Here is a 15,943-nt window from a genome sequence, read left to right as displayed (position 1 = left end):
CCGAGGACCAAGGTACAGTGTGGGAAGGTGTTAAACACCCTACACACGCCCAGTTAAACTGGCTTCTACTTTACCTATGTTCCAAGGAAGATTTTATTATTTTTGGGCTAAAAAAAAGGAAAGCAATTATTTGATCTATCAAAAGAAAAGACTAACAATAAACAAAGAGAATAACTAAGTAACACATTCAAAGCATAAATCTAAAAACCTATGTAAGAATCAACTTGGAAAATATTAATAAGCTAAAGATAAGCCTATAACTATCATAAGATAAATAAGAAATTAAAAAAGTTCTTAGATGTTTTAATTGTGCTAAATAAAGAACAAGATGGGTTGAACACTGAACTAAGAAAAGAGTGGACTGAATTGTTAAGTGCTAATGAGTATTAAATGAATGTGATGGGAAAAAATTTAGCTATTAGGGCCAACAATATAGGCTATTGAGACAATTTCTGAAAATGCCACGTTAACATGAGAATGGGTAAATTAATAATTACATCTCAATTTATTTTGACTAAATACCAAAGCATGGGCGTGAATAGGTGAACTGCCCAAAACGTGCCCAGCCCAAAAACTGTCTCAACAGCCTATGTTGTTGGGCCCCAACAACCAAAGTTAACCCAATGTGATGGGACCCAAGTTAGGAACAAGAGAATGATGAGAATGACCCTAAGGAAGTAATGGGGGTGACGATGGAAATTTTAAATAGGAATCCTATTGCTATAGTGACAAAAGTGAATGGCTAGGGTAATGCATATGTTGCAAGTAGATTAGTTGACAATTTTAGGTTCGGGTTTTTTGTCAACACACAATTGCCACTAAATGACACTAAAAAGGATGCTAGAGACTAATTAAAATGGGTAAGAAAGAAAAAGGGAAGGGAACCAATTGTAGATTTATTGAAATTTTTTAACTACACTAAACTTTCTTTCAAAAAAACTAACACTAAACCTACTATTGTTAAGAAAAAAGAATCAAAGAAATTAGCCTTGAACAAATTAATGGTTGACATATGTTGAAAACAAAGAGGAAGGTAAACTAGCTCTAAATACATTATTGATTAAAATGTATAAAAAAAAGAATGATGCAACTACTAATTATTCAAAGCAATAGTTCATCTTCAGACAGCCCGGAAGAGTCAATTCTACTTGATTACTTAGAATGAAATGGATATTAATAAATATGATAAAAATTAAATTACCAATAAGGGACTATAAAGGAAAAATTAAGTAAATAAAGAAAGAAGAAAGAAGAAAAAATGGCATACCTTACGCTGTGTTTGGTTTGAAGGAAAAAGTAGGAAAAGGTAAGGAAACCTACACAAGCTTTGTAAATGTTTCCTTACCTTTCCTTCCTTTCCCTACTTTTTCCTTCAAACCAAACATAGCCTTAGAGAACGAATGGAAATCATCTCAACCAATCCTCACTTTAGAATTAGCTTTGATCCTTCAAAAATCTTCATGCGGATGCTATGGTGGGATCAATCTCTTGTGGGTGTTCATATGGTTGGAAATGTGGCCTAATTGGTGTGGAAAAGATGCTAGGCCTTGTATGCATTGTTGCACTCTCTATGTTTTCAAGAATGCTTCATACTTCTTTGCTTAATGTATACACCACTACAGGAGGTTTCTTGTTCTCAAATCTCTCTTGGACTCTCTAATAGGTGTAGAATTCTCTCCTTATGATAGATTTGTGTCTTGAGTGTAAGAAAGGGGGGGGGGTATTTATAGACTTTTGAATAGGGAATGGAGGGCTAAGATAGGAGCCAATTGAAATCAAGGGTTGAGGATTAAAGGGACCTTTTGGAAAAGAATGGGCTATCAAGATAGCTTTGTGGGAAATCCTCTCAATCAATCAAGGCAATAAGAGGAAAATTTCACCAATTTACCTAAATTGGACATTTCAAGTTTATACAAAAGTTTAAATAGGAGGATTCCAAATGGAAGGCCTAGATCGAGTCTAGCTTTGGGTCTCAAGATGGAGGGGCTAACGGTGTTAGAATTGGATGATCTTAGTACCGTTGTACTCAGAATTTTGAGCTCTATCTACAAGTTTGGATTTCATATTTCATGTGGCATAGGTTTCAGGATAAAAAATGATCCTGATCGGACGATCAAAATCGGTTCTAGCTTCGGGTCTTGAGATGAAGGAGCAAATAATGTTGGATTTGGGTGATCTTGGTATTGTTGGATTTGGATTTTTGGGCTCCACACACTTATAATTTTGGATTTATTATTTAACATGAAATGAGGTTCAAGATCAAGATGACCCCGATTGAACGATTGGAATCGGTTTTGGCTTTGGGTCTTAAGATAAAGGGGTAAATGGTGTCGGATTTAGGTGATATTGATGCCATTGGATTTGAATCTTATGTACCTATAGTTTTGGTTTTCTGATTTGACGTGAAATGGAGTTCAAGATCAAAATGACTCCGAACGGACGATCAAAATTGGCTCCGACTTTGAGTCTTAAGATGAAGGGGTAAATGGTGTCGAATTTGGATTATCTTGGTGTCATCGGACTTGGATTTGTGGGCTTTACATACCTATGGTGTTGGATTTCTGATTTTACATGAAGTAAGGTTTATGATCAAAATGACTTCGATTGTAATCAGTTCAGGCTTCGGGTCTTAAGATGAAAGGGGTAAACAGTGTCGGATTTGAGTAATCTTGGTGTCATTGGACTTGGATTTTTGGAATCTACATACCTATGGTTTTTTATTTCAGATTTGACGTGAAATGAGGTTTAGGATCAAAATAACTCTGATCAGACAATCAAAATCAATTCCAACTTCATGTTTTAGGATGAAGGGGTAAATGGTGTTGGATTCAAATGATCTTGGTATTGTTGGTCTCAGATTTTTGGGATATATGTACCTATGGTTTTGGATTTCTAATTTGACATAAATGAGGTTCAGGACCAAAATGACCCCGATCGAACGATCAAAATCGATTTCAACTTTGGATCTTAGGATGAAGGAGTAAATGGTATTGGATTTGTGAGATCTTGGTGTAATTGGATTTAGATTTTTTGGGCTCTACGTACCTATGGTCTTATATCCTTGAGGCCTCAACTTTTTTAAAATTCCAAAAATACCCCCATATTGATTGAGAGGTTAGCTGAAGCATGATTGAAGCTTGAAGTGTTGCAAAAAGACTAAGGACACAAAAATGGGGTGTCTACACCAAGAATCTCAAAAAATAGATTATATGAGTTCGATTTGTTTTCATAGAAACCCAAAACTATACCTTATTTCCCCACCCAGAAAGCATAGAAGGAAAAGATAAATGGTGTAGGTACATAGTGCTCACTCAGTCCCTTAGAGCACAATAGATACTGAATCTGTACCACAAGGATGGTTGCGATTAACCCATAACCGGTCCTTGCGATAAATCTGTGATGAACCCATTCCCAGCACAGGTGCATAGCAAATACGAATTAAATCGGCGAAGGGGAACATGCGCGTCAGGCCCCATGACAAACTCTAGACCGTTGTGGGGCTACAATTCACTGAAACTGGGACTGAATATTTGTTACACGTGAGGCTTTTTCGATCGCCTACGTGACCAGGAACCACGTAGGATTACTAAAAAGCTACTCGTTAGGCGATGACATCACTAATGCCACGTCAATTAAGTGAAATGTGAAAGGTAGTAGCACACGTGGGTTATGAGGATCTCTAGAAGAAAGGAAAGCTAATCTTCGAGAGATCCCATAAGGACACGTGGCGAAACCTTAATGACTGACAGCGAATCTAATATTCTCTTTCCTAGTAAAGAACAAATGCTTTTGGCTCCTTCCTTTCGGGACCTCGGGATCTTCCCTTTAAATAAAGATCCCTTGCATGACTAAGGACATTCATTCAGCCCTTAGCAAACCCTATCACTCAATTGCCTCCTCATCCCTCCTTTTGCACTAAACCTCCGGTTGATTCCCTGTTCCCAGTCTTCCTCTGTCTTTCAAAGAAACCACCCACTAGCCTAACCACTCCTTACTTGCAAATGGAAAACAAAGGGTAAATAGGAACTCAACCATTCAAAAACTTCAATACGGCCTTTTTTGTAAACTGATTTCCATCTTCTAATTTCAAAAAAGGTGTTCTTCCTCTTTGGTGAATGTTTAAAAATCCCAGATTATATAGGGCAAAATGTTAAGTTGCCATTGATTTGAGAAGGCACTAAAGGGCAAATTCACCATAAAAGGGTAGTTTTGGAATTAAAAAAAAATAAGAGTACCTTAAGTAATTTTTCAAACAATAAGGAAAGTTTTTGTCTATTTTCTAAACCAAATGGGTACTTTAAGTATTTAACCCTTCAGTATAAAATAGGGAGATTCCTTAATAGTGATTGAAGCCCTTGCCCAACAATAGCATCCTACTTGGGTAGTCAGGTTAGAGCACGAGTCCATTTAAAATCCAACATTACCTAGTTGCACCCTTAATGCTTTTTACAATTGTCACCATCGTTAAATCGTAAGGATTTTGTTGAGATTGTCCTTTATGCCCTTCCATTAAGTTGGACTAGTATTCGTGTGAAATGAAAATTACTGCATTAACCCTCAATGGTTTAAATATTAGGTGGGCGATCCTATTAGCTTCATTTGTGAAAGAGAACCCGTCATTGTTCGTTCAGAGCACTCCATTACTACTGCAACTTCCAGCCAACGACATTAAACACAACCTTTCTTGTAGAGGTAAGATAGAAGAAAACAATGTTTAACCCTATTAATAACACGAAGAAAACGACATTTAACCCTTTTGTTTAGTATTGCCTTTTAGGGCGCACTTGTTTTTAAACCCTGATCCTTCCGTCCTTATATGGTTGTCTTATTATCAAATTTTTATGCGTTTTTGCAGAGAGTTCTATTGGAAGAGTAGTTTTTTATTGCCTACTTCGCTCAAACTCTTCCACTATCAAGGTATTGTACAACGTATGCAATATGGTTCATCTTTTTAGACAATTCATTGTGATCTTTTTGCTTGTGGAGGGACCATTCATAGAGATTTGAGGTTTACAACCCATCTTGGTCATGTTAATGGGGACTATTTCAACAATGCCTCAAAGGGTTATGTGTTATGTTTGGGACCCATGTGTTTGCTACATTGCACACATGGGATCCACACGTGAGCAACAAAACTCTACTTGTGGTGGATACTATTAAGTGGTAGCCACGTGTTTACCCAGCACCAAGTGTTCAACATAATGATTAAATGGCATTTGTCTTGAATAGAGTGGTGACTTATTATGTGTGCATAGCACCATGTTTTCAACATAATGACTAAATAGCATTTCCCTTACCCACTACTAAAAATATTCGAAGTAGCCTTGGGTTTTGAGCTCTCTTGGCACATGAGATGTTGGTTTTCCCTATTATCTCTAATATATTCAAATGATTAAATAGTAATCTATTGTCTCTAACATATTCAAACGATAAAATAGGATTCTTCTCTAAATCTTCCAAAAAAATGGAATGGTACTTAGTTTAGTTTTATGAAGTCACTAAAAAAAAAAAGATGGAAGAGGGTGGGTAATTTAGCTGAAGTTGTGCCCTTGGTTGATAAACAAAAAGAGTGCTCCAAGACATACACCATTTAAGTGCCATTTAAACCCCATAAGAATAATTACAGCCTTAAGTTTTGACACTAGATATTCAGATCCCATTTAAACCTTAGCTTGGTCCTTCTTTACCCCAAATAGATATTAAATAGAACGAGCTTTTTTTTTGCCACTGTAATTTTGAAAATTAACATTTAAATGCCCTTCAAAGGTAAGTAAATATATCCGAAACATATAAAATGTAGTTAATCCCACTGTGGAACAAGCTATTATCGCGAAAATCGATGAATATAACCAACTATCATTAAGAATTTCATCTTTTGACCAAAAACAAGCAAGATGTGGAATACCACAAAGAGAAAGTGTACCTAATAAAAAAGCAGTATTTGTAATTGGCATATATTTTGTTAAACCGCCCATAAGAACCATGTTCTGACTTTTATCTTGAGAATATCCAACAATGGTTTCCATTGAATGGATAATTGATCCAAATCCTAAAAATAATAAGGCTTTTGAATAGGCATGAGTGATCAAATGAAATAAAGCAACTCGACAAGACCAGTTTGCAGTGGAACACTCCACACAAATTGATTAGTCTCATTAAGTTACTAATGAATTCATATTTTCATTCAAGTTACTAATGAGTTATATTGCCATTCATTAACATACATCATTATTGCGTTCATTAGAATATTTATTAATATAGAGATATATATTTAGTGGGTGTTAATTATCATCGATTTACTTATGAACTCATATTTCCATTCATTAATATACAACATATTTTCATTCATTAGAGTACTTCTTAGTACAGTTATATTAGTGGGTATGTTTAAAATGTAATATTGCCATTTATTATCATTCATTTTGTTCATAATGGTTGAAATTTTTTTGTTACTATCATGTAGGTAATGGATGGAGGTAAGTATATGTTCATTATCAAAGACCAATAATGGGAAGTTGTTATATATGAATGGTAATGTTGGGTTTGTAGACAATATTGATAGTGATCATATATATTATTTGGACATTCTAAATGACTGTTGTGATTTGGGTGGGATACCCCATGGGAGCATGGTCACTACAACTATAAAACACCAGGGTTGGAGTTGAAGGAAAATTTAGGTGTATTCGAAGGTGAGGATGCCATGTTGTCTATACTTGTTATCCATGAAAAATTGCATGAGATAAAGTTGTATGTCACATATGTTGAGGCTAAATGTCTTAGCGTAGATGATGGGAGCATTGGCAAGGGAAATGGTCAATTGCAAGAGAGTAAAGATGATAAATGTTATGTGGTGAAAGCTGAAGGGGGTGTAGCCAATGAAGAACATGAACATGGTGATGGATTGGAAGGTATGGATTATGTTGAAGATGTGTGTCATCATGATGAGGATGATGAGGGTGAAGATATAGGATATAATGAAGATGAAGGTGAGGATGATGAGTTTGATGTAGAAGGGGATATTAAGGGTGATGATGAGTTTGTTGCTAAAGGAGATGTTGAGGGTAAGGATGTAAAGGGTGTTGCAGTAGAAGATATTGGTGGTGTTGATAATAAATGTGTTGTAGGGTTACTAATGGTCTAAGAGAGGGTACTGAAAATGGTAATGTTGAGGGTGTACAAGAAGGTGGTAATGGTGGTAACAAGGCATCAAGGCATGCTGATGATGGTGGTAATAGAGCAATACATAATAGGATTACAAATGATTTGTCTGATTATGATCCTACAAGTGATTATGATAGTCTAGGTTGGAGTGGACTAAAAGGGGTGAGCATGGATTTGATTTTTCCAAACCAAGATTTTGGATTGAAATGGAATTTGTCATAGTGAATGAATTTAGGCAAGTATTGAGGCATTATTATGTGGTAAAGGGTATAGAGATAAAAAAAAAGAAAAATGAGAAGTGTAAATTTACTAGAGTTTGTATTGCCAAGGGTGGTGGCTAAAGAATACATGCCTCCCTTAGCTATGATGGAGGTAGGTTCATTGTGAAGACCCTCCATGATACACACATATGTCTGAAGGTTACAACAAATAGGGAAGCTATCAACACATGATTGTCCATAAAGATTGAGGAGTTGTTAAGAGTTGATCCTAACATGTCTACTATTGTCCTTGTAACTAAATTCAGAAGGTTTTATGTAATAGAAGTCACATGGAGGAAAATACATCGAACCAAAGTAAAAATAGTTGATAGGATTAAATGATCATTGGTTGAATCATATGCTATGTTGCTTCAGTATTGCACAGGTTTACTAGTAAAAAACCCTGAATCTGTTATTAAGCTTCATCTGCTTAGTAGAACCAAAAATTGGTTTCTTATAAGGGTGTAGAAAAAGTGTTGGTCTATATGGTTGTCGTACCAAAACTAATGCAGTATAGAGTATAATACTCTTAGTTGTAGGTCTTGATGGGAACAATAAAATATTTCCCATTGCATATTCCATGGTTGAGTCTGAAAATAAGGATAGTTGGTGTTGGTTTTTAACCAAATTAAGAGATGCTTTGGACATTAATGACCCACACAGGTAGACATTCATGTTAGACAGACAGAAGGTAAGTATCAGAGTTTACTTTTGATTATATTTGACTTTATTTATTTCTTTGGTTGTGTATACATTTAACACTAACAACCCTATTCTTTGTATGTAGGGCATAGTTGAGGGAGTATACATTGTTATGCCTGGTGCAACCCATTAGTTCTATTTGAGGCATTTATGCAGCAACTTCAAAAAATCATTTAAAAGGAAAGCATTTAAGGATATTATAGGGGTTGTTAGGAAATCATATACATAGTATGATTTTACTCATCACATGGAAGTTATCAAGAACATAATTATGCATATGATTAGCTTTATAGGGTCTCCCCAGACACATGGTCCAAACATGAGGTTTAACCATATTGTTAAGTCAAATGGCATAACAAATAACTGAATAGTCTTTCAATTCATGGATTGGGGATGCTAGGACAATGGTAATTGTTGAAATGTTGGAGGACATCCAAAAAAGATGGATGCAAAAGATTTATGAAATGCGTGAATTTACTAATGTACACGGTGCTAAGCTACTACCAAAGGTGTAGACAATCATTGATAGGAGAATGAGAGAAGCTAGGTAATGTCTAACTAGCATATACCCTTTTGTTTACTTTCTCGTTGTAAACACTTCAATGTAAATAATGCAATTTACAGATTTATTAGAGTTTTTCGATCCAAACAATGAGTATTAAACATTAGGGGTTGACTTGATTGATAATGTCACTAACATGGACTAAAAAACATGCACATGTAGAATGTGGAACATTAGTGGCATCTCCCATGCTCATGCACTAGAAATACTGACCTATACAAGGGGATCAATTGAGGACTTGTGTGATGTAGCCTTCCATAAGGCCACTTATGCTAGGATCTACAACCACTTTGTTCATTATCTTCCCAGATAGAAATATTGGCAACTAGTAGATCACCATCCAGTTAGACCCTCAGCAGTAAGGAGAAAGCCAGGTGGTGTCACTGGGCACAATATGAACATATGAACATAAGTCTATCACACCATGCCCCATATGAACATAAAACAATTAGACGCTCCATATGTGGTGTCACTGGGCACAATAGAAGGAACTGTCATGCTTTTCCACCCAATACCAGCAGTAGAACCCAAGAGGTAACTTATATAATTAACATCTCATATGGACTTTTATAACCAATATTTTATCTTTTACATGCTGACTCTATGTTTAATTACATGATAAGTGTAAAACATGTGTCGAACCAACTTGAATACCCCCCACTCAATTAGAAGGAGATTTGTTTGTGCAAGTACACATTGTGTGGGTTCCTCATCTTCAACCACTCCTATTCCATCCACATATGAAGTTGGTTCTTCGTCTTCAAGAAGGGTTGTCAATCAAAGTAGTAGTGGTAAAGATGGGAGATGGTAGACGGTATTTAAGCCACTTAAACATATAAGCTACTACATTATCCAAACAAGTCTGTCACTTTACTTCTAGGATGAACTACCCAACATGGGTCTTATGCTAATTATAACATTTTGACTAATTCTACCCTTTCTATTTGCAGTCTAATCAACATAGGAGGGATGGTAGAGTAAGGTTGCAACATCCACTTATTGCAACATCCACTTATTGCACCACCAATCAAACAGGTTGGGTTACCAAGTTCACATTTTACCTATGATGTAATGATTGATTGTTATATTGTTTATTGACCTTCTTTTAATTCTTGAGTGTAGGCTAAAGAATAGAGCATCAAAGAAATTAGATATTCCCAGCATTGAAATCTCATTCACTAACGCTGTTACTTTTAAGTTCTATAACATTTTAGATAGTTAACTGATTACTCACACCTGAACTTGATAACTTTTGATATTTTACTTCTTCTAATTCATCTTTTTTGCAAGAATGCAGAATTTAAACTCAACCCACTCAAACTTGATAACTTCTCACAATTTACTGATATTGATAGTGCATTCTTCATTAGTATGGTTGACTGAATGATGGCCCTCCTTTTTTTGTGTATAAAATTACATTACTAATGAACCAAATATCATAAACAATGGGTGATACATCTTTGCAATGTCATGAACAATGGGTTAGGGATTTTGAATGTAATTAGGGTGATATATCTTTACAATATCATGAAGTAATATAGCATGTCATTTGGATATCTCTTGTAATCTTATTATAGGATGATATAACAGGTGATTTGGAGCCTAATTACTATTTCAGGTGAAGGGACATGTACTTGAGCTTAGTGCTGAAAATAATTGTCTTTGATATTGGGTTGGTATTCTCCATTTTTCTCTAGAATTTGTTGTTTGACCTATTGACCTTAAATAATTGGGATTAAGGTTGAGTTCTGTTGATTTTGTTGTTTAGCCTAGCTTTGCACCAATTCCCTTAGGCACATTGATCTTTTTCTGTCATTGTTCATTTCATTTCTAATAGCATTTTATCCTTAAAATTTTATATTAACACTAAATCTGGTTTAACCAATTTGAAGTGGATATTCTATAATACAACTACAAGTTATCTAAGGATAAGGAGTCTGAGAACACCATCTCCTATTTCATGTTTTATGCCCTTCCAAGGTCTAGGATTCTATATTGAGCAACAATCAAAACCAAGCTTTAGGTTGAGGGTGGGAATGGGGGTTTGGTTGGTTGATGTGTCCAAATAGGAGTTTCCATAATCTTAGTGGTGGATTGGTGGGTGGACCAAGCAAATAGTATTGCATGGATATGGACATGAGACTCGGATTTCAAGGTGTGTCTTAAAATCTAACTGACAACAATTCTTAAGCATGTCTAAATAAAAGTATGAGATATTAACATAGCCATTTTTAACACTATTTATAGTTGAAGGTTTAAAGTTAATTGTCGTTGGTTAATAATGTTTTATTAGAAAAGTTGTCATTCATTATGCACATTAGCTACTCAATTATGTCATTTATTCAAGGAAAAAAAAGGGAAATGCTACATGGAAGTGTCCTTTAAATCCACCAAGTTTTGGAATTTGATGTGTCTGACACCAAAAGTCTAAAACTTCATCATCTAAAAGATTCCATAATCACTCTTACTTAATGGCTACTAATTAGGTGTTTATTACATTATAAATTCTGAAAGATAATGAAAAAAGGTAAAGTAACCATAACAACTTGTAAGCATCAGAGTTTGAGTGGTTAAGAGTTTAAGTGTTAATTATCTCAACTTATATATAGCATTACACATCTTTGATGTGCAAATTTTTAATATGCTTAAATAATTTATCATAGAAGTTAGACATTTGGTCTAAGTTATCCATCTCATATTGGACAACTGCTTCAACTTCATATAGAGCATCTTTAAATGAATTTCCCATGCTTCTAGAATTCCTTGACCATCCCCTTTAATGGTTACACTTCCCATTGTCTGATGAACATTATCCCTTAAAGGCACTCATGAAAAGAAAATACAACCACCAACATCCTACAAAATATAAGGTGTCATTCAGATTTGTTGAAGGACCAAAACCAATTAACATGTTTTACAATTATCAAATGTTGCTTACTTGGGACTTTGCACAAACCCCCTAGTATGCCAAGCCATTTGAAGGTAAAGACTCTGCAAACCCCCATTCCACATGGGCGAATCCTTGCCTCATCCTTCTATAAAAGAAGTCGCATCTTATATTAGGGTCAAACTACAATGATGATATGTTGGTTAGTAATTTTTCTCAAAGTGTAAGTGAACGGAAAAGATTTTAAGAACATCAAACTTACATAAAATCGACAAGCATAAAACTCACAACCAACATTCTTAAACTTCCCATGCCTAGCTATAATTGTTACACACTCTCTAAACGGGCACAACTCCTTCATGGTCCCTAAAATAATCAAAGTAACTTCATTAATATGCAAAGTATTACGTATGATGTGGGCAAGGTAGACACAGGGAACATGCGGTTTAAGGGGCTGGTCGTGAAAGGGAGGGGGGGGGGATGGGCATGCAAATGGGGGGTGAGGTGGGGATGGTCATGTGAATGGGCAAGGCAGGCGAGCAGGGGGGCTGGGTGTATGAGTGTGCAAGAGGGCGAGGCAGGTCGGCTAGGTGAAAGAGCAGGCAAGGCGGGTGAGCAGTGGGTTGGGTGTGTGAGTGTGCAAGAGGGAGAGGCGGGCGGGTAAGGGCTAGGCATGCAAGTGTGCGAGTGGGCAAGGTGGGCGAGATAGCGGTTGGATGTACAAGTGGGGACTTTTAGGAATTTCTTCGAACAAATGGCATCTAAATCTGCATATGTTTGAATCATTATGAAATGCTCCATTTTACAATGAAATGTTGCGTTTACATCATCCCTAAGCTTCCACCGGTGTGTCACTCTTTCATATGATGATGGTTTTACCTACTACTAGTCGGTTGACAGAGCTTGTATTCCACTAGACCTGTTGTGCTTGAAACTACGCCAGTGATTACCAACAATAGTAGAACCGTCTCATGGTTGTAATATATCACTGGGGATGATTGTCTTGCCCAAACAAACTGAAGACAACAACTTTGTCATTGTCATGTTAATATCTATGTGATGTAGGTGAGTCAGTTCAACATTAGAACCATGAAGAACAGAGTCCAGCATACGTCCCCTTGCGTAAACCGAAAAGGGACCAAACTGGAAATGCCCAAACCGAAAAGTTTATTTTAGACCAATAAAGGGTTATCTGGGAATTTTTGGACAATAGATCAATCACATGATGCCACGTGTCAATGGTTCATGATGGATAGTTGATGATAGGGGAATTTAACAATTGTCAAAAATAGTAAGGGTGCTCCAAGGCAATTTATAAATAGTAAAGCTTGACAATTATCTAAACAATAGGTGTAGTTTAAGAAATTCACCCTTTGGAAATTCGAGTACCAAAGTGAGACTAGACCCAATTATTAATCAAAACAAAATCACAAAACTAGAATTGATATAATCAAGTTGGTTTAATCAATCAAATACAATCAATCCATTGACAGCCCTAGGTTTGGGGGACGGACTACCACCTAGTGTAGCCCCATGAATCCAAAGAGAACAAAAAAAAGGGTTCATGAGCATTTGGATGAATCCCATGTTTTTAGGTACGTCACTTTTTTTTTTCAGTAGCGTAATGGGACTTATGGAATGTTATTATTTCATGTTGGGTCACAAATGAACCATTCAAACCATGAACTTGAGCCTTTTCAATTCCTTCTCCAATCCGATTTTCAAAATTTGATCATATGGTACTTCCATGTAGTTGGGTATGAGAGGCCATCCAACCATTCCTCTTCGTGCAGAAGAAAGAAAGCTACCATTCCATTAATTCATTATTTAGCTAATTGAGAAATTGCACCCTTACTGTTTAACTATTGTCTTTGAGTTCTCCTAAGTTTTTTGACAATTGACTAGCTCTATCCTTGTCATTAGCATTCGTTAATGTTCTATCAAAATCTGTGCACACGTGACACCACATGATGCATAATTTTTTTAAACCCAATATTACCCCCATCCCTCTTCTGCAAGCTAGGTAAGAATAACCGCCCATGAGTTTTTAGTTTTTTGTAAGCTATTGGAAGATCAGTCATTGTTACGATCAAAACCACCGAGTCTCGAATCTTGGTGGCTGCAAGGAATAGGAGCCCAAAGAAGACTCCACATACAGAGAGAGAAAGAGAGAGCATTAGCCGGACAACAAGTTGTTGCGGCTTGACAAATAATCATCTCAATATTGTTCAAACTGGAAAACAACAACTACGCCTAATGGGTGCTCTAATACCTACCCAAAAAGTGAAATTTCACTTCCCATGTTTCTTCTCTTCAACCTTATCTTCTTTGACTTAGCCGTAGTGGCAGCTTTGGCACCAATGACACCACTGGCAAAAACAACAACAACGACACCACCGTCAGAAGGAACCGATGCAAGTTTCTCCCTAGTAGAGGCGATGAACTTGATAATGCCCTTCCTTGATTACAAAATAAAAAGAAATAAGAACCCAAAAAGATTTAGAATGAAGATGAAGATGCAAAAACCCAACTCCATATCTATAAAATTCCTTATTAGAATACTTGATCCCAAGATGGTTTTAAGGTCATCGACGGAGGGCTGGAGGTTTTCCCCCAAGGCAACGAGAAAGTACGCAATGATGATCTTCATCTTGGCTTTCGGCGAAGCCAAGATGTGACTACAAGCAAGTATGCAGAAACTAGGGTCTCTCCGCTTGAGACACCTTTGTGGCTTTTGTTGCCAATCACTGTGTTGGCAGCTTTTCTAAGCCCTAGATGATCGATCAGGGCTTGAACTCATTTGGAACTCATGCTCCTCCAACATGTACACACAGGGTGGGAGTTGCCACTCCTAGAACGAGAAGCTCAACCTTTCGTTTCCAAATTCCACTAAGTTTATTACGGTTGAGGTGAAATGCAAGACTTATTCTAGAATCAAAACTAGAGGAACCAACAACACTTCGGTCTTGGATTTCATTAGAGATTGTACATCTGCTTTCTACCTCCAATTTCTCAGTTATCAATTAAGGGAGCCCGATGGGGAATGTAATGGAAATTTATCCCTTAGGGTGGTGGTACCACAATGGTGCAACCTTCACCCCTCTATGTTGCCACCATTATTTGGAGCAAGGCTATTTGAGGCTATTGAGAAGAGGCCACTGAGAATGGAATCACATTCATTGAGCAGAGAACACCTTGTTTAACTCCCCCTTTTCTTCTCCCTCTCATTTTCTTCCCCAGTGCCATAGGGGAACCACCTCTAGATGAGAAAGAATCGAAGAGGAGGGACTACCAGAGATTTAACATTATAGCCCGTTTCTTTCGATTCGTTGCCATGCGTCGAGAGAAAGGGGAGGATGAACAATAGATTTTTTGAATTAGGTTAAATGAGGAAGAGAACAAGGGCAAAGGGGATATTTTGTCATTTCTATACGATTTAAGGGCATTGAAAATTGTGAGAAACAATAGGGGTGGTTTAAAACAATAATTATACAATAAGGCTCCGTTTGATTTGTGGGAAGATTTGGGTGACATGGGAAAAGATGGGATGGGATGGAACGGGAAAGTGTAAAAATTTACACTTCCATTGTTTGGTTTTATATATGGGAAAATAATGAGAAAAGCATTGTTTTATCAAGAGGAAGACGAATAGTAATTCGTCGGTGGAAAGCACTAGTTCTTTGGTCAATTACTGTTGTATAAAAATATTCAAGGAATATATGCAACAACCAACAAGCATAGCACTTGCAGGAAGAGCAGAAGCTTTGCACCTTTGTCTACTCTCTCTCTCTCTCTCTCCAGAATCTGATGCAATTGCAATATATTGATCTCTCCGACAATTCATTGAAAGGGTTTGTTCTAGTTGGGTTTTGGTCTATGCCGAGCCTTGTTGAAGTCAATCTCGTGATGAATCAACTCGGAGGTAGTAGTGGTTTCGAGTCCATGTCGAGAAACGCTTCAGGTTCATCTTTATCGTCGATTCAGAAGCTCAATCTCTCGCACAACAGATTCACCAAAGTGCATCTTTCGGGATTCTTGCGCCTGGAAGTGCTCAACCTGTTGCATAGCGATCTTAGAGTTTTGCCTTCTGGGTTGGAGAAGCTCACGAAGCTTGTGTCCCTCGACCTCTCAAGTTGCAATATTTCAGGGAGTGCCAAACCTATCGCCAACCTTCGCTCGTTACAGTACTTGGACGTCTCTAACAATGCCATGAACGGTAACTTCCATTTGATTTTCCTCCACTCCTCAGTCTCAAGTTCTTGAATGTGTCTGTATAACCAAACAATAGAAGGGAGTGGCTGAGAGGGGGTGCCGCCGCCATTGCTTTGCTTCTGGGTTCAAATGGGGAAGGGGAGGTACTAGACAATG

The sequence above is a fragment of the Nelumbo nucifera genome, chromosome 1, assembly GCF_055504915.1.
Source record: "Nelumbo nucifera cultivar China Antique chromosome 1, China Antique-T2T, whole genome shotgun sequence".
NCBI lineage: Eukaryota > Viridiplantae > Streptophyta > Magnoliopsida > Proteales > Nelumbonaceae > Nelumbo > Nelumbo nucifera.
The sequence above is the reverse complement of the archived record's forward strand: the minus strand, read 5'-3'. Positions refer to the sequence as shown.